Raw genomic sequence first — 19071 nt, forward strand, 5'->3', positions numbered from 1 at the left:
ATAAACAAACAAACAAACAAACAAACAAAAAGGGGGAAGAACAGGGCAACCCACCCACCTAGTAAAGGACAACAAAACACAACCTTTTTTTGCACAAAACTTGGAGAGGCGCACCGTTCCCGAACGCACTGCAATAACGGGTCGATGCTTGAAGCGGACGGAGCAAGCTCCTTCTCCGACTCCCTGTGCCAAAAATCCGTTTAATATGTAGTCCCCTGATAGGGGACGTATCAGATATTAAACTGATAAGAACAGATTTTTTTGTTTTTAAAGGTTTTTATTATATCTGCCCTCAGTTTACATTACATCATGTTCCTTGGGCTTACATTATTTTTACATTTTATTCAAACCATTTTAAAACCTTAAACACAAAGACTAAACAACACCAACAAAACTCAAGACTTAGAAAAAAAAAACATTTCCCACCCCCACCCCAAAAGGTAAAAGTAAAAGACAAACCGGTTTCATTTTCCCCTCTCCCACTGGGGCAAACCAGGTTCACCAGACACCTTTCCAAAAATAAAACCATTAAATACTCCAGTCTTAAAAGAACATAAATACATAAATAAATAAACTTTAAGACTGTTAAAACCCAACACACAAAAGACCTATTAAAATCCCACTTTAAAACCCTAGCCTTTCCACTCTTTTGTAATGGGCAGCCCTGTGTCCTTAAAAAACACACTCCTCTCCCTTCTATTCCACAAACACAAAGACCGCCCATTGCTGTTCCTCAGTCCGCACCCACGAGAGTCCATGCTGCGGGGCCCCACATCGTCCGGGCCTCGTCCGCGCCTTTCCTCCTCCGGTCTCTCCTCATGTAGTCTCTGACCAGGGATTTTGCCAGCCGCCACACTGCCTCCGGTACCAGTGCCCTCCTCTCCTCCACCCAGAGAGTCCTGGCTGTCCAGAGGGCCTCCTTGCAGCAGTTCGCTGTGAGCCACATGGCCCTCCAGCTCCTGGTCCCCAGCGCCTGTTTCCCCGCCCCGTAAAGGGCGTGCTGCAGGGTCATTGTCCCGCCTCTGAAGAAGAGGGTCAGCAGGGGGTCGGCCAGCCTCCAGAGCTCCCTGGCGGCCTCACAGTCCCACATTGCGTGGCGGACTGACTCCTCGTCCTGGCATCCATCCCGGGGGCACACCGCAACAGTAGCCAGGCGTCTCGCGTGCATCACTGCCCGCACTGGCAACACCTCGTGGGCGCCGAACCACGCCAGGTCCCTGTGTTTGTGGAGCAGATCCGGATGGGTGACCGCGCTCCAAACGGTTGTTGCTTGGCCTACCGCCAGCCCGCGCACTGGACACACCTGGTCCCTGCCCTGTACAAAAGAGAGGATAGCACGGTGAGAGGCCAAGGTACCCTCCCCCTCCCCCTCCAACCCACACTTCCCCAGAAAGACCTGAAGCGGCCGATATGGCTTGGGCATTTCAAACGCCATGGGCACCGTGAGGGGCACCTTAATAAGTCCCAGCCGCTTCAGGTACCTCCCTATAAAAAACCGTACTAAAAAGGATCCCATTGTGTTCATTTTTAAAACCATCGATATATGTAGCGCCACAAACTGGCTCAACAAAACACGGTAAAAATCTGGGACCCCCCTCCCGCCCCTCCCCGGCTCCCGCCTAACCCATTCCCTCCGGAGCCGTTCCCACCCCCCTCCCCATAAAAACCGAAACACACACCGATTTAGACGAGACAGGACAGAACGCGACGGAACAAAAATGACACCCACAAAAGACAATAACGGGACCAACACAGACTTTAAAATCAGGATCTTCCCCTGGAAGGTGAGCCTCCGAAGCTGCCAAAACTGGAGCCTGCGCTCAGCCTTCTTCAGCACCACCTCCCAGTTCCCCCCTCCCTTCCCTTCCGAGTTAAAAACAAGGCCCAGCACCCGCACATCCCCCTGAGTCTCCACCAGGGGGAGTGCTTGGCGCTCTCCTTCCTCCCACACTCCAAAGGTCTTGAGGACAGACTTGTCCTCATTCAGCCTCGACCCTGAGGCCTCCCCATACCACACTGCCTTCTCTAAGACCTTTTTTACAGAACGAGCGTCCCTACATAAAATTGTGACGTCGTCCATATAAAAAATACACCTGGCCTCCCTCCCCCCACTACCCGGGATCTTTAAACCCGCTATCCAGGCTTCCCTTCTCAAGACCTCTGCAAATGGCTCTATACAGCACACAAACAGAAGAGGGGATAAGGGACACCCCTGGCGGACGCCGCAGTTGATTTTCACTGCCCTGGTTAGGACCCCATTTACCAAGAATCTACTCCTCGACCCCGCGTAAAGGAGTCCCACCCAAGCTAGAAACCTGGCCGGAAAGCCCATCTTTTGCAGTACACTGAACATGTACTGGTGCGAGACCCGATCGTAAGCCTTTTCGAAATCTAAATTTAGAAGAGCTAATTTCAGATTTCTGTCTCTCGCCAGACAGATGGCATCTCTCACCAACACCAGGCTGTCCGTGATCCTCCTTCCGGCCACTGCACAGGTTTGATCCGGGTGTATCAAACCCCCTAAAACCGATTTCATTTTGATTGTTAAAATCTTGCTAAAAAGTTTCAAATCAAAATTTAAAAGTGTGATCGGACGCCAGTTTTTTAGGTCCGTCACCTCTCCTTTTTTAAATAACAGGGTCACAACTCCCTCCTTAAAACTGTTCGGGAGCTGCTCCCTAAAATCAAAATCCTTAAAAACTTTTTCCAGATCCAGACCCACCAGATCCCAAAATGTCTCATAAAATTCCAGGGGCAAGCCATCTGCCCCTGGAGCCTTCCCTTTTTTAAAAGACCTCAGGGCGGTGGACAGGTCGGCTAAAACTATGGGGGCTTCAAGACCCACCCCCTCTCCAACCGTTTTGTCTATAACCCCCAAAAACTCCTCCAACCTCTCCTCCACCACCTCCTTGGTGGAGAAGAGGTTGGAGTAGAAACCTTCCACCTCCTCCCTCAAGCCCTCACCCGTTTCAACCAAGGAGCCATCCTCCTTCCTCAACCCCTTCATGAGGGCTCCCTGCGCCATCACCCTTTTAAAAAAGTACCTGGTGCAGGCTTCTCCCTCATCTATATCCCTCTCCCTGCTCCTAAAAATCACACCCTTCCCCTGGGCTTCCGCCATGGCAGCCATGAGGCGCCTCGTCTCCTCTACCTCCGCTCGGAAGTCAAAACCCCCGAGCAGGAGGTTAGAGTAGCGATTGAGGCGCCTCTGGAGCCCGGCCCACACGCGCCTCTCTCTCTCCCGCTTCTCCACGCCAGCGTGGATAAAGAAGCTCTTTATTTTTGGCTTCGTGTCCTCCCACCACTCCGCCCTGCTCCCAAAAAGGTCCTGGAGTGACTGCCAGGCCATGTACTTCTCCCTGAACTGCTCCTGCACTCCCCGCTCCTTTAGCAGGAGACAGTTCAGCCTCCACACCCCCCGCCCTACTTCCAGGCCGCCTTCCAGCACCAGGGAGCAGGTCAGGAGGACGTGGTCTGAGAAAAACACAGGGGTTGCCCGTGCTGTAGCCGCTGCCACCTCCCTTCCAAAAATAAAATCAATCCTGGAGGCTCTGGCCCCATCCGGACTACTCCAGGTGAAGCCCGGAGCTGGATTTGCTACCTTTACAAGGTCTTTGAGTTTAAAATCCTTTAAAACCGTGTTTAAAAACAAAGAGGTCTTATCTAACTTAAAATCCCCAAAACCCCTCCTCCCTTCCCTTTCTAAAACGCAATTAAAATCCCCCACTAACAAAAGTGGAACCCTCCCCAGCAGGTGTGGGGATAACCCGTGAAATAAATCAAATCTGTCCTGCTTTAACGCTGGGGCATAAACATTTATTACCCGAAATGCCACACCCCCGAAACTCAAAGAAACCCCTAAAACCCTACCTGGTCTAATCACCGTGTGACCCACCACCTCCACCCTTGTGTTGCGCACCAGGACTGCCACCCCATCCGCCTTGTTCCCATCCGACCCACTCCACACAGACGGGCCGTGGGTCCACCTCCTCTCCCACTGTTTGTAGGAGGAGCTGAGGGGCAGGCAGCATTCCTGTAGGCAGAGGATGTCTGCCCCCACAGTTTCCAGGAATGCGAAAACCGCCTGCGCCCTCCCTGGAGTACAGATGCTTCTCACGTTCAAAGTGGCTATTGAGATGGTGGCCATTTTTTTTTTTTTAAGGGGATAAAAAATCACTAAAAACCTCCTTCCTTAAAAACACGGTACCAAAAATAAAAAATTCTAACCACTAGGGCTTATTGCCCCCTGCTGGCTCTGCCTCTACCCCCCCCGGGGCTCCCCCGGTGGTGGGCGGGTCCACCCCCAGGTACGGCCACTCATTGGGAGACAGCTGCGGGAAGACCGGGGACGAAGCAGCGGGCTCACTGTCCGACTCCCCAGCCAGCAAGCCCCACCTCTCCCTGAAACTCACCCGTCCCTTCTTTACCCCGCCCTCCTTCTCAGGCCCCACCACCTCGTCAGCCAGCCTCTTCATCACGCCGGCCTGAGCCGCTTCCATCTCCTCCTCGGACTCCACAGTCACCATGGACCCGGACCCGGACCCGGACTCGGACTCCGACTCCCCCCGTATCCCGTACAGGTTCTCCAGGGTCTCCTCTGGAAACAACACCAGGCTTCCCTGGTCGCTCCCTTCCCTTACCTGCCTCTTCTTGCCCTTTTTTCCTACCCTCCGCTCCACCGTGGCCCTGCTGGACTCCCCGGCCCCTACCTCACCCTCTTCTACCCCTTCCTCTCTCTCCTTGTCTTCCACTCCCTTGCCCTGGGCCACTTCACCCCCTTCTTCATCTACCTCTTCCTGGGCTCCCTTCTTCTCCATTCCCTGGGCTTCCTCTCCCTCCCTTTCCCTCCCCTTCTCTCCTGCCCCCTCCTGGGCCTTGCTGTTCTTCTCCTCCGCTTCCTGCCCTTCTCCCTGAGCCTCTCTCTCAGTCCTCCCTTTCTCTTCTCCCTGCTCCTCAACCCTCCCCTTCTCTCCTACCTGCTCCTCCCCCTCCTCAGTCCTCCCCTTCTCTCCTCCCTGTTCCTCCTGTGTCTCTCGCTCACTTTGTTCTCTGCCGGCTGCCCGGAGTGCCTTTGTTCTATTCGCAAAGGAGTCCGGGCAGTCCCGAAACAGGTGGGAATTCTCCCCACAAAGATTGCACTTCCTCCCTGTTGTGCATTCAGTGGCCTGGTGCCCCACCTCCCTGCACTTACCACACACCACCACTCTGCAGGCTTCAATCAGGTGGCCATATTGGCCACACCTGCGGCACAGCTTGGGCTGACCCTGATAGTAGATCAGCCCCCGGTTCTCACCCAGCACAATTAGTGTCGGCAGGTGGCGCATCCCACTGAACCCTGATGGGTCCTCGTTTAGCTTAATTGGCACGCGCCAAACGCAGGTCCAAATGCCGTCCACATCCATTACTTTTTGTGGAGAACCTCTCACCTGGCAATACCGAGAAAGCCAGGTGACAATGTCCGGTTCCTCCACAGTCTCATTGAACATACGGACAATAGCCACTTTCAGGCTATCGTCCGTAAGCCTCTCTACCTGGAACATGCCCAGTTTCTCCTTTACTGTCTCGAACTTTGTCCAGAACGAGGCCAGTTGCTGTGACGTTTTGAAGGATACGTCGAATCCTTTTCCTTGGGGGAGGACTACGAGGCAATTAATCTCAGCTGGGGTGAACCCCAGCACTCCCCTGATATATTTCCTGGAGAAATCCAGACGAGAAAGCTGCAGAAGCTTTCCGTCTTTCTCTCTCAACAGGAATCTTACACAGCAGTGTCTGCGACTTCCCAGTCTCGCCGCAGACATTTTACAAACTTTACAAAGAACAAACGACAAAAAGACAAAAAACTCAAAAAGACCAGCACACAGAATTAACTTTCTCAACAAACAACTCTTAAAGACCAAAAAAATGTTTTTACCTAGGGCAAAGCCCAGTTTCTCCCAGCCCCGAAGGGCTCCACCCCTTAACACACCCCAATCAACAGTACTTACCTCCTTTTCTTCAACTCGGAAAAAACCAAAAAAAATTCCAAAAAAAACTGTTTTACAGATTTCACGATAGCTTACTTGCCCAGAGATCAAACCGCCTATCTTAGCCAAAAGGCCGAGAAGCGATAACCACAAACTGGCCCCTGCCGACGGCGCCCTCCCGGTGGCCCCGGACCGCGCTCGGGGGAAGACGCCACCTGGCCCAGGAGCCGGCCCCCCTCCCCGCCTTCCCAAGAACCCTGCGCACGCACTGACTGGCCGGTCGGCGAGCTACCGTAACGACCGGACTCAGCTGGCTCCTCCCACCAAGATCCACTGTCCTCCACTGGCAGGCACAGCCGCCAAAAACACTCGACACATACCGAGTACACTGTTACTTACTGAATAGCTGCTCTCTAGGCAGCGACCAAAGCTATTTAGCGAGCGGGGCATCGATCGCACGCGGCAAGCAGGCGATAAGCCAGAAACGAGCAAGTCGGCTCGGCTCATCGGCGACTCGCAAGCAACCCGCATACCTGTCGCACATTGCCGTCTGTCCTTAAACCGTTCGAAGTTGCCCCGTCCCGTGGACGGAGCATCCAAAAATAGCACAAACTCAGGTGCGTTCCTCTCCACGGAAATCTTTAGTAAAAGGCGAAAGATTTGTGCGTGCTGAAGAGAAACCCGAGCGAAATGTGACCTTTCAGCGCACCAGGCGCCTCCGGCCCCCTTCCCAGCCACTCCCACTGACCCGGGGTTGCCACTGCCGCCAGCCGGCCGGACAGACAATCCGAGAGGGAAGGTGGGAAAAGCGAGACAGCGCAATGACAACAAACAGTTACGTCCCGCACAGAAAACTACATCATTTTGCTAAAAAACAGAGGCAAGCACACTTACAACAAGGGCACATATTCACCCTATTTACAACACAATTTACATATATACAAAATAAACAAACAAACAAACAAACAAAAAGGGGGAAGAACAGGGCAACAAAACACAACCTTTTTTTGCACAAAACTTGGAGAGGCGCACCGTTCCCGAACGCACTGCAATAACGGGTCGATGCTTGAAGCGGACGGAGCAAGCTCCTTCTCCGACTCCCTGTGCCAAAAATCCGTTTAATATATAGTCCCCTGATAGGGGACGTATCAGATATTAAACTGATAAGAACAGATTTTTTGTTTAAGAAACTTTTATTTTACAAATTACATTTTACATTTTATTTACATTACATACACATAACCCCCACTGTATACCCACCCCTTACCTTTTCCACAGACAACTCCTATATATTCATTATTTACACTTTTATTTACACTATTTACACATTTGCCTCTTAGAGGCTCAAGGCGGCCCTCACCTTTTCCCATTTCTTTTCTCCCCTTTTTTTTCCCCCTACGTGGGCGCACACCCTCATCTCCACCTCCACTCTTCTCTCCCACCCCTTAAAACACTGCACCCCCGTCGTGCCATCTGAGGGATTCAGTACCTTCCTGTTCCTACTGTCCCACAGGGCCAGCTTCCCCCAGCTCACCAGGAGGCTGAAAACCTCCCTCTCCTCCGCCTTCATGCTCCCCACCCCGGCAGCCCTCATGACCCCCTCCTTGTCCACTGCTGTGGCCCATACCGGGAGAAACACCCCCCTGTTTGCCCTACCCCAGAACACTCTTGCGAAAGGGCATTCCCATAGGGCGTGCCCTCCCGTCTCCTCCCTCCCACAGCCCCTAGGGCACAAAGGGCTCCTGGCAGTGCCCGCCCTGTGCATCCTCTCCCTCACCGGTAGTCTTCCCAGACCGCCCAACCAATTCAGGTCTCCTGCCCGGTTTGGGAGCCACCTGGCCGTCAGCCACCTCCATTGCCCTCCGCACCTTTCCACCTCCCTCTCTGCCTCCCTCGTCCTCCTGCCCAGGATCGCTTTATAGAGGGCCCTATGGTCCCGCAGCCCCTGCGCCATGATGATCTCTCTGTGAGCCCTTAAAAAGAGAACTGCCCTTGCGTAACACCACGGGGTATCCTCCGCCCTCGGCCCCCTGTTGTCCCACCCCACCAGTTCTCTCATTGCTGTCCCCACCCACATCTTCATGAGGTGCCGGCACTTGTGGCCCTCATCCGCCACCAGGGTATCAAAAATGCCCTTTAAAGCTAGCACCTCTAGCTTTAAGCCCACATCCACGAGGCCTCTTCCCCCTTTCTCCACTGGCAAAAATAAAACCTCCCGTTTTACCGGCTCTAACCGCCCTCCCCACAAGAAATTAAAAATCAACCGGTTCATTTTCACCTTGCACACCGCCGGCATCGGAAAAACCCTCCCTAAATAAATCAATTGCGGCAAAAAATCCGCCTTCACCACTAATACCTTACCTGTCAATGTTAATGCCCTCGCCCTCCACAAACCCACCCTCTTCCTTACCTTTTCCAGGCACTGTTCCCAGTTCAGCCTGTCTGCCCTCTCCCTGCTGAACCGGATCCCCAGCACCTTCATCCCGTCCTCACACACTGCGAGGCCATGCTGCTCCCCCCTCCTCCCTCTCCATCCCTCGGTCACCATCACTGCCGACTTGCTGTTGTTCACCTTGGACCCCGACCCCCGACAGTACTGGCCCACCAGGCCCATGACCCTCTCGATGTCCCTTTCCGAGGAGACCACCACAGTCGTGTCGTCCGCATATTGCAGCAGCTTCAAAGTCTCTCCCCCGCTGCCTGGGATCTGCAGGCCCCTAAAAGCCCTGTCCTGCCTCATCAGCTCTGCCAAGGGCTCTATGAAGCAGACATAGAGTAGTGGGGACAGAGGGCACCCCTGTCTCACCCCTCTTCCCTGCGACACCGCCGCGCTCAGAGCCCCGTTCACTTTCACCCGGCTGAAGGCCCCGCTATAGAGGGTCTTCACCCAGGAAATGAACCTCACTCCGAACCCCATCTTGCCCAGAACCTGCACCAGGAAGGCGTGATCGACCCGGTCGAACGCCTTCTGCTGGTCCAGGCTGATCACCCCTACCCCCACCTTCCTGCTTCTCGCCCAGCTCAGCACATCCCTGAGCAAGATTAAATTCTGGGTCCCCATCCTTCCTGGGACCGCACAGGTTTGATCTGGTCCCAGCACTTCCCCCAGAACCCCCTTGGCCCTGTTGGCCAGCACCTTCCCCAGCACCTTGTAGTCGGTGCAGAGGAGTGTGACTGGCCGCCAGTTCCCCAGATCTGTCCTCTCACCCTTCTTGAACAGCAGGTGTATAACCCCCTCCCTCATTGATAGGGGCATTTTCCCCACTTCTCCCACCCGGTTGAAAACTTCCACCAGGTCCTCCGCCATTATACCCCAGAAGTGGGTATATAGCTCCCTGGTGATCCCGTCCCTCCCTGGCGTCTTCCCCGCTTTTAGGGAGAACAAGGCCTCCCTTACCTCTTCCTTGCCTATCTTCTTCCCCAGAGCTTCCTGTCTTCCCTCCCTTACCTTCCTCCAGAGCTTCCCTACCAGCCTGTCCCCCTCCTCTGTGTCCCTCTCCTCCCTCCCAAACAGCCCTGAGTAAAAAAGCGCCGCGGCGTCCAGTTTTTCCTCCTGCTTCCTTACCTCCCCCTGGCCTGTCCTTATCGCCTCTATCCATCCGTCGCTCTGGCGTTCCCTCACGACTTTAAAAAAGAAAGGGGTTACCCTCTCATCCTTCTCCCTCCTCTCCACCCTTGCCAGGAAGGCGAAACGCCTTGCTCTCCCGATGTAATGAGTTTTTATCTTTTCTTTTAAGCCCTTTACCTCCTCTGCGTTCACCCTCCCTCCCCTGTTTGCCACCCCCACCCAGTATTGTAGTTCGCTCCGTAGTGCCCACACTCTCTCTCTCTCTTCCCTCCTCTTCGCTATCCCATAGGCCTCACAGAACTCCCTTACCCTTTGTTTTACCACCTCCCACCACTCCAAGATACATGGAAATTGGGCCTTGAAAGCCTTCCAACCAAAATAAAACTCCTTGAACTGCTCTACAAAAACTGCATCCTCCAGGAGTTCTGCATTAAAGCTCCAAATCCTGCTTCTTTTCCGCTCCCCTCCCTCTAATACACACTTTATTGCACAATGGTCGGACGCCCAGCTTGGTAGCAGCACAAAACTTTTCAACTTAAACGCCTTTGAAACAAAAAAATAATCCAGCCTCCTCCTACAGCCCCTGGAGTTCGCCCATGTAAACCCCTCCCCCTGTCGGCCATTTTCCCCAAAACAATCAAACAAAGAAAACCTAACTAAAATCTCTTTTTCTAAATAACTAACAGAAAAATCCCTCCTTCCTCCCACTATCCCTTCATCCACAGCCACATTAAAGTCCCCTCCCAAAATCATACCTCTATTCGTCGCCAACAAAACCGGCAACAACTTAAAAAAAGCCAAACGCTCTGAAATATTGCACGGGGCATGTACATTTATGAGCCGTAATTTTTCCCCCCCCCACAAAACATCCACACACAGGAGCCTTCCTGGAACTATGGTCAGGAACTCCTCGACCACTACCCCCCTTCCCCTAAACAAAATCCCCAAGCCGTCTGCGTGGACATTGCCCACCGACCAAACTGAAGGCCCTAAACCCCAATCCTTCCTAAACATGGCCACATCCTTCCCCCCTCCCAAATGGCATTCTTGAAGGAACAGTACATCAAACGGCACCTCTTTTAGCGATAAAAACAGTGCAACCCTTTTGTCCCGTTCCTTTATGCCCCTGGCATTTAGAGACATGAAAGTCCTCTCCATTACTAAAACTGTATTAAAAGACTTATTGGCTTCCGGCCTACCTCCGTCCAAAAATCTTCTCCATGGCCCCCCTCGGATCCGTTAGCGGTGGAGCCTCCAAGCTCCCCATCTCCTTCTCCACCTCCTCGGCCCAGTCCTTGGGCCTAGCCACGGCTTTGGTAGGGGCCTTGGCCTTAGCCTGCCTCCCCCCCGGTGGAGCTCCAGCCATCTCAGGCCTCTCCTTCCTCTTCTCTCCCCTCAGCCTGATGACGGCATCCTCCTCCATGGACAGCTCCATGTCGGAGTCGTCGCTGCCTTCATCCACCGTCTCCCCCCCCTCCCTGCTGCCGAGCTCCAGGTCGGTGTCCGGGATCGGGCCTTCCTCCATGTTAGGCCCGGCTGAGCCCGGCCTAGGCCCTCTCTGCTCCCCCTTCCTGCTCTCTGCCTCGCTCTGCTCTGCTGGGCCTGGTGTAGGCCCCTCAGCCTCCACTGGGCCTGGTGTAGGCCCCTCAGCCTCTGCTGGGCCTTGTGTAGGCCCCTCCACCGTCGCTGGGCCTAGTGTAGGCCTCTCTGCCTCCTTTGGGCCTGGTATAAGCCCCTCAGCCTCTGCCGGGCCCGGTGTAGGCCTCCCTGCCCCTGCCAGGCCTGGTGTAGGCCTCTCAGCCCTTGCTGGGCCTGATGTAGGCCTCTCCGCCTCCTTTGGGCCTGGTGTAGGCCCGTCAGCCTTTGTTGGGCCTGGTGTAGGCCTCTCAGCCCCCGCTGGCCCTGGTGTAGGCGCTGCTCTCTCCCTGGCTGCGTCGGCGTAGGTGCGGCGGCGCTCAGGGCATGCCCTCATGAAGTGGTCTCTGGAGCCACAGGTGTTGCAGGTGCGTGGCTCCTTGCACTCCGCCGCCATGTGCCCTTGCTGTCTACAGTTATAACATACCACCGACCGGCACCCCGCGTCGACATGGCCCACCTCCATGCACCGTCGACAGAAGGGAGGCTGCCTGGAGTACATAACGTGGCCCTTTACTCCCTCGACCATGCAGAGGGCTGGAGGATGGAGGTAGCCCTCGTAGCCATGGTCACTCTCCCGGAGCAGGACCTCGTACACCCTCTGGCCGTTCCAGAATCCATAGGCGTCCCTCCGGTATCTGGGTCCAGCCACCACCCTGGCGTACCGCTCCAGGTACCTCCCGACAGCCTCGTCCGGCACGTTCATATCAAATAAATTGATCACTACCACCCTGTGGTTCCTCCTCTCCATGGACTCGAGTCGGAACGGCCCCAGGTCTTCCATCTTACTCCGCTCCATAAAGGCTTTGAACGCATCCGGTCCCCTAAAGGCGATGTCCACGAATTCCTCCCTTCCGTTCCGTTGAATGCCCAAGATTTCCTTCTCCGTCAGCAAGAACTTCTCCACCACAAAAGCCTTCACAAACTCCTCCCTCTGTGGCATGCTCCCTGGGACTCCTGCCCACTTCACCCTCACCGTATTCCTTACAGCTCTCCAGTTGTTTGTTGCCATATTTACTGTGTTCGCTTCTCCCTACCACAAACCACTTGATCTTAGCCAAAAGGCCGAGAAGCGATAACCACAAACTGGCCCCTGCCGACGGCGCCCTCCCGGTGGCCCCGGACCGCGCTCGGGGGAAGACGCCACCTGGCCCAGGAGCCGGCCCCCCTCCCCGCCTTCCCAAGAACCCTGCGCACGCACTGACTGGCCGGTCGGCGAGCTACCGTAACGACCGGACTCAGCTGGCTCCTCCCACCAAGATCCACTGTCCTCCACTGGCAGGCACAGCCGCCAAAAACACTCGACACATACCGAGTACACTGTTACTTACTGAATAGCTGCTCTCTAGGCAGCGACCAAAGCTATTTAGCGAGCGGGGCATCGATCGCACGCGGCAAGCAGGCGATAAGCCAGAAACGAGCAAGTCGGCTCGGCTCATCGGCGACTCGCAAGCAACCCGCATACCTGTCGCACATTGCCGTCTGTCCTTAAACCGTTCGAAGTTGCCCCGTCCCGTGGACGGAGCATCCAAAAATAGCACAAACTCAGGTGCGTTCCTCTCCACGGAAATCTTTAGTAAAAGGCGAAAGATTTGTGCGTGCTGAAGAGAAACCCGAGCGAAATGTGACCTTTCAGCGCACCAGGCGCCTCCGGCCCCCTTCCCAGCCACTCCCACTGACCCGGGGTTGCCACTGCCGCCAGCCGGCCGGACAGACAATCCGAGAGGGAAGGTGGGAAAAGCGAGACAGCGCAATGACAACAAACAGTTACGTCCCGCACAGAAAACTACATCATTTTGCTAAAAAACAGAGGCAAGCACACTTACAACAAGGGCACATATTCACCCTATTTACAACACAATTTACATATATACAAAATAAACAAACAAACAAACAAACAAAAAGGGGGAAGAACAGGGCAACAAAACACAACCTTTTTTTGCACAAAACTTGGAGAGGCGCACCGTTCCCGAACGCACTGCAATAACGGGTCGATGCTTGAAGCGGACGGAGCAAGCTCCTTCTCCGACTCCCTGTGCCAAAAATCCGTTTAATATATAGTCCCCTGATAGGGGACGTATCAGATATTAAACTGATAAGAACAGATTTTTTTTGTTTTTAAAGGTTTTTATTATATCTGCCCTCAGTTTACATTACATCATATTCCTTGGGCTTACATTATTTTTACATTTTATTCAAACCATTTTAAAACCTTAAACACAAAGACTAAACAACACCAACAAAACCCAAGACTTAGAAAAAAAAACCTTTCCCGCCCCCACCCCAAAAGGTAAAAGTAAAAGACAAACCGGTTTCATTTTCCCCTCTCCCACTGGGGCAAACCAGGTTCACCAGACACCTTTCCAAAAATAAAACCATTAAATACTCCAGTCTTAAAAGAACATAAATACATAAATAAATAAACTTTAAGACTGTTAAAACCCAACACACAAAAGCCCTATTAAAATCCCACTTTAAAACCCTAGCCTTTCCACTCTTTTGTAATGGGCAGCCCTGTGTCCTTAAAAAACACACTCCTCTCCCTTCTATTCCACAAACACAAAGACCGCCCATTGCTGTTCCTCAGTCCGCACCCACGAGAGTCCATGCTGCGGGGCCCCACAACGACCGGGCCTCGTCCGCGCCTTTCCTCCTCCGGTCTCTCCTCATATAGTCTCTGACCAGGGATTTTGCCAGCCGCCACACTGCCTCCGGTTCCAGTGCCCTCCTCTCCTCCACCCAGAGAGTCCTGGCTGTCCAGAGGGCCTCCTTGCAGCAGTTCGCTGTGAGCCACATGGCCCTCCAGCTCCTGGTCCCCAGCGCCTGTTTTCCCGCCCCGTAACGGGCGTGCTGCAGGGTCATTGTCCCGCCTCTGAAGAAGAGGCCCAGCAGGGGGTCGGCCAGCCTCCAGAGCTCCCTGGCGGCCTCACAGTCCCACAGTGCATGGCGGACTGACTCCTCGTCCCGGCATCCATCCCGGGGGCACACCGCAACAGTAGCCAGGCGTCTCGCGTGCATCACTGCCCGCACTGGCAACACCTCGTGGGCGCCGAACCACGCCAGGTCCCTGTGTTTGTGGAGCAGATCCGGATGGGTGACCGCGCTCCAAACGGTTGTTGCTTGGCCTACCGCCAGCCCGCGCACTGGACACACCTGGTCTCTGCCCTGTACAAAAGAGAGGATAGCACGGTGAGAGGCCAGGGTACCCTCCCCCTCCCCCTCCAACCCACACTTCCCCAGAAAGGCCTGAAGCGGCCGATATGGCTTGGGCATCACAAACGCCATGGGCACCGTAAGGGGCACCTTAATGAGGCCCAGCCGCTTCAGGTACCTCCCTATAAAAAAACGTACGAAAAAGGATCCCTTCGTTTCCATTTTTAAAACCATAGATATGTGTAGGGCTACAAATTGGCTCAACATCACCCGGTAAAAATCTGGGACCCCCCTCCCGCCCTTCTCCGGCTCCCGCCTAACCCATTCCCTCCGGAGCCGTTCCCACCCCCCTCCCCATAAAAACCGAAACACACACCGATTAAGACGAGACAGGACAGAACGCGACGGAACAAAAATGACACCCACAAAAGACAATAACGGGACCAACACAGACTTTAAAACCAGGATCTTCCCTTGGAAGGTGAGCCTCCGGAGCTGCCAAAATTGGAGCCTGCGCTCAGCCTTCCTCAGCACCACCTCCCAGTTCTCCTCCCCCTTCCCTTCTGAATTAAAAATGAGTCCCAGCACCCGCACATCCCCCTGAGTCCCCACCAGGGGGAGTGCTTGGCGCTCTCCTTCCTCCCACACTCCAAGGGTTTTTAGGACTGATTTTCCCTGGTTCAGCCTCGACCCTGAGGCCTCCCCGTACAACCCCGCCTTCTCTAAAACCACTTTCACAGAACGAGCGTCCCTACATAAAATTGTGACGTCGTCCATATAAAAGATGCACCTGGCCTCCCTCCCCCCACTACCCGGGATCTTTAAACCCGCTATCCAGGCTTCCCTTCTCAAGACCTCTGCAAATGGCTCTATACAGCACACAAACAGAAGGGGGGATAAGGGACACCCCTGGCGGACGCCGCAGTTGATTTTCACTGCCCTGGTTAGGATCCCATTAACCAAGAATCTACTCCTCGCCCCTGCGTAAAGGAGTCCCACCCGAGCTAGAAACCTGGCCGGAAAGCCCATCTTTTGCAGTACACTGAACATGTACTGGTGCGAGACCCGATCGTAAGCCTTTTCGAAATCTAAATTTAGAAGAGCTAATTTCAGATTTCTGTCTCTCGCCAGACAGATGGCATCTCTCACCAACACCAGGCTGTCCGTGATCCTCCTTCCGGCCACTGCACAGGTTTGATCCGGGTGTATCAAACCCCCTAAAACCGATTTCATTTTTTCTGTTAAAATTTTGCTAAAAAGTTTCAAATCAAAATTTAAAAGTGTGATCGGACGCCAGTTTTTTAGGTCCGTCACCTCTCCTTTTTTAAATAATAGGGTCACAACTCCCTCCTTAAAACTGTCCGGGAGCTGCTCCCTAAAATCAAAATCCTTAAAAACGTTTACCAAATCCGGACCCACCAGATCCCAAAATGTCTCATAAAATTCCAGGGGCAAGCCATCTGCCCCTGGAGCCTTCCCTTTTTTAAAAGACCTCAGGGCGGTGGACAGGTCGGCTAAAACTATGGGGGCTTCAAGACCCACCCCCTCTCCAACCGTTTTGTCTATAACCCCCAAAAACTCCTCCAACCTCTCCTCCACCACCTCCTTGGTGGAGAAGAGGTTGGAGTAGAAACTTTCCACCTCCTCCCTCAGGCCCTCACTCGTTTCAACCAAGGAGCCATCCTCTTTCCTCAACCCCTTCATGAGGGCTCCCTGCGCCATCACCCTTTTAAAAAAGTACCTGGTGCAGGCTTCTCCCTCATCAATGTCCCTCTCCCTGCTCCTAAAAATAACGCCCTTCCCCTGGGCTTCCGCCATGGCAGCCATGAGACGCCTCGTCTCCTCCACCTCCGCTCGGAAGTCAAAACCCCCGAGCAGGAGGTTAGAGTAGCGATTGAGGCGCCTCTGGAGCCCGGCCCACACGCGCCTCTCTCTCTCCCGCTTCTCCACGCCCGCGTGGATAAAGAAGCTCTTTATTTTTGGCTTCGTGTCCTCCCACCACTCCGCCCTGCTCCCAAACAGGTCCTGGAGAGACTGCCAGGCCATGTACTTCTCCCTGAACTGCTCCTGCACCCCCCGCTCCTTTAGCAGGAGACAGTTCAGCCTCCACACCCCCCGCCCTACTTCCAGGCCGCCTTCCAGCACCAGGGAGCAGGTCAGGAGGACATGATCTGAAAAGAACACAGGGGTGGCCCGTGCTGTAGCCGCTGCCACCCCCCTTCCAAAAATAAAATCAATCCTGGAGGCTCTGGCCCCATCCGGACTAGTCCAGGTGAAGCCTGGAGCCGTATTTACCTGTTTTACCAAATCTTTAAGTTTAAAATCCTTTAAAACCGTGTTTAAAAACAAAGAGGTCTTATCTAAACTAAAATACCCGAAAACCCTCCTCCCTTCCCTTTCTAAAATGCAATTAAAATCCCCCACTAACAAAAGTGGAACCCTCCCCAGCAGGTGTGGGGATAACCCGTGAAATAACTCAAATCTGTCCTGCTTTAACGCTGGGGCATAAACATTTATTACACGAAATGCCACACCCCCAAAACTCAAAGAAACCGCCAAAACCCTACCTGGTCTAATCACCGTGTGACCCACCACCTCCACCCTTGTGTTGCGCACCAGGACTGCCACCCCATCCGCCTTGTTCTCATCCGACCCACTCCACACAGACGGGCCGTGGGTCCACCTCCTCTCCCACTCTTTATAGGAGGCGCTGAGGGGCAGGCAGCATTCCTGTAGGCAGAGGATGTCTGCCCCCACAGTTTCCAGGTTTGCGAACACTGCCTGCGCCCTCCCTGGAGTACGGATGCTTCTTACATTTATTGTGGCTATTGAGATGGTGGCCATTTTTTTGTGAGGGATTTTAAAACCAATAAGCCTCTTAAAAACACGGTAACACAGTTAAAACCATTTTCCAACACCTAGGGCTTATTGCCCCCTGCTGGCTCTGCCTCTACCCCCCCCGGGGCTCCCCCGGTGGTGGGCGGGTCCACCCCCAGGTACGGCCACTCATTGGGAGACAGCTGCGGGAAGACCGGGGACGAAGCAGCGGGCTCACTGTCCGACTCCCCAGCCAGCAAGCCCCACCTCTCCCTGAAACTTACCCGTCCCTTCTTTACCCCGCCCTCCTTCTCAGGCCCCACCACCTCGTCAGCCAGCCTCTTCATCACGCCGGCCTGAGCCGCTTCCATCTCCTCCTCGGACTCCACAGTCACCATGGACCCAGCCTCGGAATCCGACTCCACCGGTGTCCCGTACAGGTTTTCCAGGGACCCTTCTGGAAACAAAACCAGACTTCCCTGGTCGCCCCCTTCCCCTTCCTGCCTCTTCTTGTCCTTTTTCCCTACCCTCCGCTCCACCGTGGCCCCGCTGGACTCCCCAGCCCTGACCTCCCTCTCTTCTACCCCTTCCTCTCTCTCCTTGTCTTCCATACCCTTGCCCTGGGCCACTTCACCCCCTTCTTTACCCTTCTCTCCTGCCCCCTCCTGGGCCTTGCTGTTCTTCTCCTCCACTTCCTGCCCTTCTCCCTGGGCCTCTCCCTCAGTCTTCCCTACCTCTTCTCCCTGCTCCTCCCCCTCCTCAGACCTCCCCTTCTCTCCTCCCTGCTCCTCCCCCTCCTCAGACCTCCCCTTCTCTCCTCCCTGCTCCTCCCCCTCCTCAGCCCTCCCCTTCTCTCCAGCCTGCTCCTCCCCCTCCTCAGTCCTCCCCTTCTCTCCTCCCTGTTCCCCCTGTGTCTCTCGCTCCCTTTGCTCTTTGCTGGCTGCCCGGACAGCCTTTGTTCTGTTTGCAAAGGAATCCGGGCAGTCCCGAAACAGGTGGGTATTCTCCCCACAAAGGTTGCACTTCCTCCCCGTTGTGCATTCAGCGGCCAGGTGCCCCACCTCCCTGCACTTACCACACACCACCACTCTGCAGGCCTCAATCAGGTGGCCATATTGGCCACACCTGCGGCACAGCTTGGGCTGACCCTGATAATATATCAGCCCCCTGTTCTCACCCAGCACGATTAGTGTCGGCAGGTGGCGCATCCCACTGAACCCTGATGGGTCCTCGTTTAGCTTAATTGGCACTCGCCAAACGCAGGTCCAAATGCCGTCCACATCCATTACTTTTAGTGGAGAACCTCTCACCTGGCAATACCGAGAAAGCCAGGTGACAATGTCCGATTCCTCCACAGTCTTGTTAAACATACGGACAATAGCCACTTTTAGGCTATCATCCGTAAGCCTCTCCACATTGAACATGTCCAACCTCTCCTTAACCGTCTCATACTTTGCCCAGAACGAGGCAAGTTGCTGAGACGTCTTAAAAGAGAGGTCAAAACCTTTCCCTTGCGGGAGAACCACAAGGCAGTTAATTTCAGCTGCAGTGAAACCCAGCACTCCCCTTATAAATTTCCTTGAAAAATCAAGGCGGGACAACTGCAACAGCTTTCCATCTTTTTCCCTCAAACAGAACCTAACACAGCAATGCCTGCGCGTGCCCACCCTGGCAGCAGACATTCTCAAAAAAAAGGTCAGTTACCGACCAAACCCCCCAATAACCACCCAACACACAAATTACACGTTTCTTGTTCAAAATTATTAACCAAAAAAAGCAACCCCGGGCTCTTGCCCAGCCCCGAAGGGCTCAAACCCTTAAATCACCCCAATCAATAAATCACTTACCTTGCTGTCTTCAATCTCAGGAACAAACTTTTTCTTTTTTTTAAATTCAACAAATCAATCTCCTCCACGGACGAATCCTTGACCACGC

At 54.1% G+C, this 19071-nt stretch overlaps 2 non-coding genes and 3 pseudogenes across 2 annotated transcripts; all 5 read right to left on the bottom strand.

The window, feature by feature from the left end:
• Window positions 1-103: 103 nt before the first annotated feature.
• Window positions 104-277, bottom strand: LOC133106353 (U2 spliceosomal RNA; annotated as a pseudogene).
• A 6263-nt stretch (window positions 278-6540) lies between these two features.
• Window positions 6541-6652, bottom strand: LOC133106593 (U5 spliceosomal RNA). The gene has a single exon (XR_009704555.1). It is a non-coding gene; the product is annotated as a U5 spliceosomal RNA (small nuclear RNA).
• Window positions 6653-6984: 332 nt separating this feature from the next.
• On the bottom strand, window positions 6985-7160 carry LOC133106386 (U2 spliceosomal RNA; annotated as a pseudogene).
• A 5515-nt stretch (window positions 7161-12675) lies between these two features.
• LOC133106594 (U5 spliceosomal RNA) lies at window positions 12676-12787 on the bottom strand. The gene has a single exon (XR_009704556.1). It is a non-coding gene; the product is annotated as a U5 spliceosomal RNA (small nuclear RNA).
• Window positions 12788-13119: 332 nt separating this feature from the next.
• On the bottom strand, window positions 13120-13294 carry LOC133106343 (U2 spliceosomal RNA; annotated as a pseudogene).
• Window positions 13295-19071: the final 5777 nt, after the last annotated feature.

This window comes from Conger conger, chromosome 12 (assembly GCF_963514075.1).
Source record: "Conger conger chromosome 12, fConCon1.1, whole genome shotgun sequence".
Classification (NCBI taxonomy): Eukaryota; Metazoa; Chordata; class Actinopteri; order Anguilliformes; family Congridae; genus Conger; species Conger conger.